The following is an 11181-nucleotide window of genomic DNA, read 5'->3' as shown; positions in this document are numbered from 1 at the left end:
AGATAAATCGTCAAACAACTTTGATCTGAATAATTTTGAACTTTACTGACGAACAGTTAAAGATTATTTTCTCTAACTCGAGATTATTCTGTAACATAGTTTCAAAAGGTAATATGTGCTCGCGATTCGTTGAAGGAATCAATTTGAAAACTGACGAACCTTTTCATTCTGTGACTGTACAAAGAAAAAGTATGATGGATTTTGTTAGTATGCAGTATATTTATTGATGCCTTTGCGTGGTGACAACCTAAACCGTAGACAAGTTTAGCTCTCGTTCAACTTCCGGTCTCTCTCTTCCTGTTTGCGATGTGAGCAAGCACGGTGTGCATTTTTACTTTGTGCAATTTCTGTACTTACAATTAAGTTTATAGTAAACTTTATAAAGCTGCAAACTGAATTTCATTCAAATAAACTTAACAGGTTATGGGCCCAGTTAGGCGAATTGTAAAGTCTGTACAGTGACAAAGTGCAAAAATAGCAAGCACAGGACGCCGACAAAAATGGCTGCTGCACGCCTAGACAAAGTTTCCATAGAAAAGTTGGAGGGCGAATCGAATTGGATCTCATGGAAATTCGATGTTGAACTGCAGTTTACTTTGCACAAAATCAATATCAGTGCACTGACCGAAAAAGGCATAAAAGAATATGACGAAAAAGACGCCATAGCAAAGTTCATAATTGGGTCGTCAGTAAGCAACGAACCCAAGCAGCACATTTTAACATGCAAAACTGCAAAAGAAATGTGGGACACTTTACATGCGGTTTATGAGCAGAAAAATGAACGTCGTCTTGATCTTTTATATTGCGAGTTATTCTCTTACAAGAAATTAAAAGAAGATAACATAGCACTGCACGTGAGTAAATTGCAGAGGTTATTTACTCAGTTGAATCATGAATTACAAACTGAGGGCAAGCTGCCAGAGTCTTTATTGATAAACAGAATTTTGAATACTCTACCGACTGAGTTCTTAGAATTTAAGAATGCATGGGAATCAGTGCCGCTCAGTGATAGAAAAGTGAGTATACTCATGGAGAGGCTGCGCTTGCATGAGCAAAGATTAACTGAGACAAATAAAGAAGACACAGAAGTAGCTTTAGTTGTCAAGAATCACAAGCCAAATATGTCTAAGGGACCGATCTGCAATTATTGTAAAAAGCGTGGGCACATCAAAAAGAATTGTTTTAAATTGAAAAATTTGAAAGAAGCAAAACAAGGTCAAGCTTTTATTGCTAACCATGCCATACTAAGTGAAGACTGGATTATTGACTCCGGAGCGAGTCACCATGTGACCAGTTATAGAGAATGGTTTATGGACTACTCTGAATTTAAGGAACCCCTGCCATTAAAACTCGGTGATGGGAGACAGATGTTTGCTGTTGGAATTGGGTCCATACAAATCCAAATGTTGATTAATAACAAGTGGCAAGAAGGTTATCTAAAAGATGTGTGGCATGTCCCAACCTCAAAACAAAACCTATTTTCATCGGGTTCAGCGTTGCAGAACGATTTGATTGAGTATGCAGATTTGAATAAAAGGATTTTCAAGAACTTAAGAGGTGAAGTGAAAGCTGTTGGCATCAGAAAAGGCACCTTATATTGTCTACAAATGAGAGTTATATTACCTAATAATTCATGCATGTTTAGCAAAGAGCAGACTGATTTACAAACATGGCATGAGAGGTTATGTCATCAAAACATGCACCATGTTGAGAAAGTTCTAAAGGAAAATGGTGTACAACTTCAATCATCAAATAAAACAATTTGTGAAGGATGTTTTTATGGAAAAATGACACGTTTGCCATTTAATTCAAGGGAGGTAAGAGCAACATCTCCAGGGCAAATTATACACAGTGATGTTTGTGGCCCTCTTGCTGAGAAGTCATTAAATGGCAGCAGATACTTTGTTACCTTCAAGGATGATTACTCCAAGTATAGAACTGTATACTTTCTCAAGGAAAAATCAGAAGTTAAAGACCATTTTGTGAAGTTTTTACAAGAGGCAAAGAATAATGGACATATTATAAAGGAACTGATATCAGATGGAGGAAAGGAATTTGTTAACAAAGAGATGAAGGATATACTTAACCTACATGGCATTAACCACAGAGTAACCATGCCATATTGTCCGCAACAAAATGGTGCAGCGGAACGTGAGAATAGAATATTAATGGAAGCAGCAAGAAGTATGTTACATTCAAGTCAACTAAGTAAGAGTCTATGGGCAGAAGCTGTAAATGCTGCGGCATATGTACTAAATAGAACTGGTCCCAGTGGTATAGATAATAACACACCTTATCAACTGTGGTTCAAGAAAAAGGCAGATATAAGTCATTTGAAGATTTTTGGGACAGAGTGTTTTGTACATATACCAGATCAGAAACGCAAGAAACTAGACAAGCGAGCTATGAAAGGAAAGCTTGTTGGATACTGTGGTGACAAAGATGGATACAGAATATTGACAGATGAAAGAAAGATTATCCTGTCTAGAAATGTGAAGTTTTTGCCGGAGAAGACTTGTATTGATATATTTCATAATTCTAATGATTTTCAGGTTTCAGCAAGGGATGACCCTAATCAATCTACAATGACATTTGAGTTGTCACCCGATGACTCGATGAATACTACTGATCCAGCTGATGAGGTGACAGAGGAGGGTGAATGTTGTGAGCCTGACTTTGTGGACTGTCATGACTTTGTGGACTGTCATGGTGAGATCCCTAACATCTCATCTCCTGTGAGTACTTCTGAACATTGTAATAGGTATTCTTCGCGTGATAGGAAAAAGAAAGTTTACCAAGATTATCATATGTATTCATGTATAAGTGATTTTGATAATATAGATAACTTACCTGAATGTTGGAAATCTGCTATTAATGATGAATTGTTGTCATTGAAGGAAAATAATACTTGGTCTATTGTTGACTTACCATGTGATGTAAAGCCTATAGATAGTAAATGGGTGTTTAAGATTAAGAAAGACAGTGATGGTAATGTTATTAAATATAAAGCCAGATTGGTAGCTCGTGGATATAATCAGAAATTTGGGATTGATTATTTTGATACATACTCACCTGTAGTTCGTGCTAGTACATTGAGAATATTGTTTAGCTTGGCAATTCAATTTGACTGGTTTATAGATCATTGGGATGTAGTTACTGCTTTTCTTCATGGTACTCTTCATGAAAATGTTTATATGTATTTACCAAAAGGGTTTAAATGTGAAAAAGAAAACAAAAATAATGTATTGCAAGTTTGTAAGTTAAATAAGGCCCTCTATGGTCTGAAGCAGGCTGCTTCAAGTTGGAATTTGGAAATACATAACGCTTTAATAAACTTAAACTTCAAGCAATCTGCTTATGAATCTTGTGTTTACATGCTCAATGAAAAAGGATTGTATCTAATACTTGCTATTTATGTCGATGACATATTTGTATTTGGAAATAATAATACTTTAAAATCAAAGATTTTCACACAGTTGTCAGATAAATTTAAATTGAAAGATTTGGGAGCTATTCAATATGCTTTAAGCTTGAAAATTGATAGAGAAAATGATAAAATGTATGTCAGTCAAACTAATTATATAAAACAAGTTCTTGAGTTGTATGGCATGTTAGATTGCAAACCTGTAGGCTGTCCTATGGTGCCAGGCACAAAATTATTGAAAGAAAAAGATGTAGATCCAAAAATACCATATCAAAATCTCATTGGTAGCCTGATGTATATTGCTATAAATACAAGACCTGACATACTTTACTCAGTTTGTGTACTTTCTCAATATAATAATTGTTATTCACAAGAACACTTTATTTGTGCAAAAAGGGTTTTAAGATATTTAAAAGGCACACTTGACTTATGTGTAGTTTATAAAAAGTCGGAACAATTGAAGTTGTATGGTTTTGTTGACGCCGATTGGGCGAATTGAGATGATCGCAAATCTTATTCAGGTCAGATTTTTAAGTTGGGTGAAAATGTAATTTCATTTGAAAGTAAGAAACAAACTTGTATTTCTTTATCATCTACAGAGGCTGAATATGTAGCTTTGGGTCTAGCAGCCAGAGAAAGCATTTATTTGAAAAATTTAATCAAAGAACTGTATAATGATATGACTGATGATCCAATTGTAATTTATAATGATAATCAGCCATGTCATCAAATTGCTTCAGGTACTTGTAATTCAAACAGAACCAAACACATAGATGTAAAGTATCACTTTATTAAAGAGGCTGTAATAAACAGAAAAATTATTGTAAAGTATTTAGCTACTGATAAAATGATTGCAGATCTTCTTACAAAGGCACTAAATAATAATAAAGTGAAACAATTTGTTAAATATCTATCGTTGAGTGTTAAGAAATAACATTAATATGTAAAATGTTTGATAAATATTTTTAGTTTCTTTTGTACTATAATTGTAATAATGTAAATCTACAGTTTAGTTTGAGGGGCCGTGTTAGTATGCAGTATATTTATTGATGCCTTTGCGTGGTGACAACCTAAACCGTAGACAAGTTTAGCTCTCGTTCAACTTCCGGTCTCTCTCTTCCTGTTTGCGATGTGAGCAAGCACGGTGTGCATTTTTACTTTGTGCAATTTCTGTACTTACAATTAAGTTTATAGTAAACTTTATAAAGCTGCAAACTGAATTTCATTCAAATAACCTTAACAGATTTACAACAGTGAAGTAAGCGGACTTCTTTACTAACCCTAGGTCTGATTGATAAGGAAAGTAAGAGTCACTGATAGCGGCTTCTTCTCCAGTTTTGCTCATTCTGATGATGTCCAGGGCTATCGGTTCATATGTTATCCAGGCCGGGGCATCCTCCAGAACCTCCGATCCAATGACACTTAGAAAGAACCTAACTGAGAGCAAAGAAGCGCAGTCTTTGTACCGGGAAGAGATGGTTCCAACTCTTGCACTCATCATCGGAGATTTGGGAAACTGATGGAGAAACATATCAATACCCGCTATTATCTTCAGAAAATTCGTATCAGTTAACCAATTCCCTACGAGAGCAATTAAGGCATCTGGACGAGGCATGTCGTCTGGGATTCCTATTGCCTGTGACATAATTCTGTCAGAGACCTGTGCAACATAACCTTGATCTATTATCATTCCCAACCGGTACACACTGCAAAATAGCACCAAAAGGGCTAGGTCAGGTGCCTCTACTTGTCCCCCTGTGACTGCATCTGGGGGGACTGCAGAGTCTCTGAGAACTACATCAAACAGATCCCAAACTGTGACTTTTTGATTTGCCTCTGCTATTGTGATCCCAAATGATGTCCATTTAGAGGATGATTCTTCCTCCATTTGGTGAAGCAGATAATACACAAACTCTTTCCCAGCATCTAGATTAGGATTTGAAGTTTTAAGACTATGGACAAAAGCACATCTGGCTGCATGGATGGACTTGTAAATTGATTTAATAATTAATTGAGGCTTATTTTTATTAATAAAAAACTTTGATGGATATTCAGTCTCCAATCCGGAAGATGGAGCTTGAACATCAATAGCAGCTTTACTCTTAATAAATTTTAAGGCACTCATGATCACAGAAGCCCACACTCGGCCTCGTCGGCACGCGCACCGACGATCGCCAAACGGCTAGAGTACCTTCTGTACTCGCCACTCTGCCCGGTGAAGCTGGAAAAGCTCCTCAAGCTACCAGCGCGCGTCCCTTCAAAAAAAAAAAAAAAAAGACATCGATTAGTATGGCGCCAGCGCCCGTCAAGGCAGGACCTGTGTCATTTTTCCCGCCATGACGTTTACGTGCGTTCGTGTCGTGAAGCGGTGATTTATACGGCGACCAAATATTTTTGATACTATGTCGAGAGGTCCCTGTTTCGAGTCGGCCGTTTCGTGTAGTGGTTCGAAACGGACTAATATGCCGAGATGTCCCGGGTTCGATTCCCGGCTGAGCAGAAATTGAAATGATGAATTATAATTTCTTTGACGGGTCTGGGTCTTTAATAAATAAATTATAAAAAGTATGTAAGAGTATATCCAATAAGCTGGCTAGCACCTTTAACACAAGCATATTAGTTGCTTACTTTGGGACTAGATGGCGCTGTAAAATTGTCCAAAGATTTGTTTATTTATTTATCCGCTTGAGTTTTGTTTCGTGAAGAAGAAAAAGAAGCGTTGTATCGAGAGAGTTTTGTTGTTAAATCTATACTCATAAAAGAGGAAAGATTTGATTATTTGTTTGTTTGAAGGCAAGCTACGAAAAAAAAATCTTTCACGATTAGAATCCTAAATGTTTTCTATGTAGGTTATAAAATATTTTCAAAAACTTTAGTCAAAATCTTAGATAATTTGACGTTTTAATAAATATTTTATTGTTTTCAATACGATTTCTTTACTAGTTTTTAGAAATTCTACGATTTAATTAAAGTGTTTATATTTTATGCATAATTTATTAACTTCTAAAATATATTCTCTATTGATAGATGACGCTTCGTATTTTATTAAAATTATTACCTGACGAGGTTAAAAAGGTGTAGAATGTTATTTTGGATTTAACTTGCTTCCATAGAGATATAGAGAGATGCTAAGTAATGCGCTGAGTTCGAAACTCAGTGTCGCTTTGTGGTGTCGCATTATAAATTCACAAACACAAAGATATCAAAATTATGTACTCATTATCCACTGCGATATCAGTATTCAACGTTCGAATAACCTTTAGTAGTATGCAAGCAATGTAAACTGTTTACATTATGCCGACGCTCCTGTCATCATTGCTTTCACAAGCAATATGTTCTGTTTTTGGGCATATTGTTGCGACACCCGCTCCGCCCCTTTGTCACTACAACAATAACTCATTACCCAGAATTTTTTTTTGGGTGATAAAACTGTAGTGGTGTATATTGTTATTCTGGTCGACGCCAGGGATGGATGAGCGTCCGCTGTCGCTGGCGACAGGGTCTTCTGGTTTAGGTCTCAGGAAAAATGAAATCCACTCGTAGAAATTAATAAACTCAGTGTATTCACGAGAATAATTACACACAGCACTAGTGCTCAGTTGAGAGAAACTCTAGAGACGTATTGGAACTGAGTGAACCAACAACGATCTTGCGATAGGAACATCCGACCCGAGTGATAGTTGAACACAGACTGACTGGCCTACCAGGCCTCTGTCACTCGCCTATGCCGGCCGAGATAATTACCTACAGCGCGCGACAACTCTAAGTTGCAAATCAGTCAGGGCCGCCACGCGCCTGTGTACACACGCGTACATAAACACGCTCGGTCGATCATCGTCGCAATCAAGGTTTATTGTTCCAACAGCACTGTTTTTCCTCTTTACAATGGAAAATCGTAATATTTAGAAATAATAATTAACTGTAATAATTAATTAATTAAAAATAACAGGAATTACAAACAAATGTGTTACAGAAAATAACTTATCTACGTAATCCACATATTGATATATGAAACCATGTAATATAGAGCGAGGCAATTATAATTTTAGCTAATAAAAACATTAACTTTACTTCACCGTGTCTTGTTTCCGACACTACACCTTTTAAAACGTTTGTCCAATTTCGAATTATCGCAACACTGAAGTTATTAATAGGTACTTTGGAGATGGTACAATATACAAACACCACTAGATTAACGTTTACCAATCGTAAATACAATAAATGCTTCTTAAAATTAAGTTTTTATTTATTTTACTTTGCTTATACAACCCTGACGCTTGAGCTGCGAGGTAGATACATTTTAATCACAAAAAAATTGCGCTCTTATGAGCGTAGTATTACAATGCGATTTCGAATGCACCAGGTTCGTTGGAAATTTTGCATTATTATTATTATTACCGTTAAAATGTCGGCATCTGATCAATTGCTATTTCTGTTGCTACTATTATGTATTCTGTGCTAATACTGCTGTACCTACTGTACTGTAAAGTTTCATCAAAATCTGTTCAGTAGTGTTTGCGTGAAAGAGTAACATACATCCTGACATCCACACAAACTTTCGTATTTATAATATTAGTAAGACTAGTAAGAAGTAACATAGTAAGATTAATTATTTTAGTTATTTGTTTAATAACAATAATATTTATTTATTTATTTCTTAGTTCTGTCTGATAATGGATCTTGAGGAGTTGCAATGGCCACCTCCATTGCAACTCCGTAACAAAACAATAGAACCCTGTGGAGTTTGGGCTTGTGTAATTGACGAATATTTCGTCCCTAAATGATATCCAGAGTCCGATGATGGAGCTGTAAGGGGGCAGATTTTTTTTCACTATGTTGACTGTCTTTATTTTGTACTTAATATAATATTTTACATATTATACCTATTCGTGTTTCATTATTAATCGAATTATAAAAATCTTTAAAAGACTAAATAAACTCTATTAAAATTTTAAATTAATTTATCAAGTTTATTAACCGTATTCTACCTTAAAATTAATTACTTATATCAAGTCTTAATACGGTCACGGTTCAAGATTTTTTTGTCCATTTCGGCGTTCTTTTTACTCTTTTGTTCGTTGCGTTGACAGTTTTCAGCTAAATTCGCGCGGAATATTTTTGTGAAATGGCTCTTAAACATAGTAATTTGCAATGCATAAAATAGTGGTGATAGGAACTTCTATTACGTATTTTAAAGTTAAGCAATGATGCACTTTAGTTATGAATGATTTGTTAAAAACAGCAGGATATTGGATACCTATGCTTGCAAGATACATTGAAATTCAAGATAAGACCGTTTCTAAGAGTTAGTTTCTAGTGTTGGTCTTCATTTAATAATAAATAGGTAAAAATCCTTTAAAAATATCAATAACATAAAATTTTAATTTCCTATCTACGTGATCAAAGAACCGTTTCCAGGAACAAAACCAGCGACCTTACTGATGCAACGGTTCCAGAGCTTGGTTCTGGCGCAATAGCCGGAATCGGTGGCGACAGATCAGGAAACATTGTATATTAACCTTCAGCGGAAAAGTTCGTTAGGCAAATTCTGTAAAGTACCTTAACTGCCATGGTCAAACAAAACCGATGCGCCAAAATTGAAGCATACAACATTATTTTGTTATGCAATACAAGTATGGTTTATTTAGCCTTTACCTAATTGGAATCTTTGTCATTTTATTGTTGCTCAATGCATTCCCGATAGTTCTCCTAACAAGGCGCTACCATGCTACTTCTATGAAAGGTGAAGCACAAAGAAAGCACCACTGAATTTTGGTGGCAAAATCCTTGATTCCGCCCGTTTTACACCTCACGTCGTACTCATGGTCACTTCCTATTACATTGAAACCCCAACCAGGGGTTCCTAATAACAATCAATAGGTAGGTATTCCACGTAAACCAACAGAAACGAAAATTACAGCCATAGATATGCATAGTCGATTCCTTAAAAATTCCCTTGAAATCAGTGTGTTCAGTTACGGTGTTTGAGGATTGAAAATTGAGATTTGTGTTATTGGTACTTTATGCTAAATTCAAAAGTGGCAAGAGTACATTTATTATTGTATCTTTTCTAAATCGAAATCTTCGGAATTCCTCATCGCATCGTCAAAATAAATAAAGGTAGTTATTACAATCATGTAAATTATTCAATATGCTAACTAGTAAAACTTAAAATAACCTCAGAAATAACGTGGAAAGCGCTGTTAAAAAACTTTGAGGAGACCTCAAGGAGGTCGCGACGTACTTTGAGTTTGACAGTTCATTACTCGACTCGACTGATGAATTTGCTCATGTCGAGGAAAGTTTTTTCAGTTCTGCATACAGACTTTATCTTCCCTACATCTTATTTCTGTAGGAAATGGCATTTGGATGTCTTGTTCTGTGATAACCGCTAATAACAGATTCAAATGGTAGAATACCAAATATATCTAAAATGTATCGAAATGGTAATTACTTTTCACGTAGACCACAGACTAATAGTAACAGCTAATTCTACGTATGACTTGAACCTACCAGTTAAGTAGGCATAGATTGCGGCATGGTCTTATGAACTGTTACTTAGGTAATTTGTGGCAAGTCTTATTCTCGTTTGGTTGCAAAATAAGCTGATTTTCCTTCCTTCTAAATATAAAATTACCTACGTTAGCAAAACGTGTAACCAAAACAGTTTCGGGACTTTTTCAAAGAATGAAAAAATGTTTATTGGCAGTTAGTACATATCATTTTCTCCATGTTTTTGGGGTGAAACAGCGGTGGGTTTCATACGGAATTTTCCAATAGCAGACCACTTGACTAATTAAAAAATATTAAAACGTACTTTCTCTACATCTTCTAAAATTCCCGTAGATTCGTAAATTAATTCAAACACATTTCTTGTATGAAACATTTTAAAGCTAAAGCTGCAATAGAAATACATAAATTATTATGAAAATTTTAACTATCTTCATCACTGAAACAAAATCTGTAGATCAGAAAATGTGAGATCTGAAGAAAAGTCCGTCGATGTACAAACAGAGGTGGTACCTACATATATTTATTAGTCCCGTTAGTTAATACCCTCTATGTACGGAAGTTTGAATAAGTAATGATTATCAGCTCAATTATTTCGTGCGTATAAAATAGTTTTTTTTACGAATTAAACTAGTTTTTTGCAGTGCGAAAAAAAATGTAGGCCTATCTATCTACATTAAGATTTGGCACGTATTACGCATAATTTGAGAATAATTAATGTAAGTATTTTACTTGTTCTTATAATGTATCATGAAGGCCAACTGTCACGCCTTTTGCAATTTTCATTACGTAGTTTTATTATGATTGTGGATGAAATAATAATTCACGTGATTTATATCTGCAAGTACAGGGCCGCAACACGTATTCGCGAAGGAAATCATAATAGAGAAATCAGAAACCTTTGGTGAAAAAATATCAGATTGCTTTTTTAAAGTTTTTTTTCTACAAACTTTTATGCACTAAAAGCGAAAATTATTTTTATTTCAAAACAATTGAATTTATTTCTCTATTTTTTCTTGTTTAATTAGTTAGTTATTTTTCTTTTATTTATTTTGTATGCCTATGTATAATAAGCAAATTAACTAATTATTATTATTTATTAAAGAACTCATGTCAAGGGCTTAAGTGCGTTTCTCAATAATGTCTTCACATAAATCATCTGGGTTGACAACGTACAGGGGTCACCTACGCTGCCATTCGTACATCAAGATACACATTACACACTTATCCTAAGTCAGAAATCTTTG

This window comes from Ostrinia nubilalis, chromosome Z (assembly GCF_963855985.1).
Source record: "Ostrinia nubilalis chromosome Z, ilOstNubi1.1, whole genome shotgun sequence".
Classification (NCBI taxonomy): domain Eukaryota; kingdom Metazoa; phylum Arthropoda; class Insecta; order Lepidoptera; family Crambidae; genus Ostrinia; species Ostrinia nubilalis.
This window is presented reverse-complemented; position numbering follows the sequence as displayed.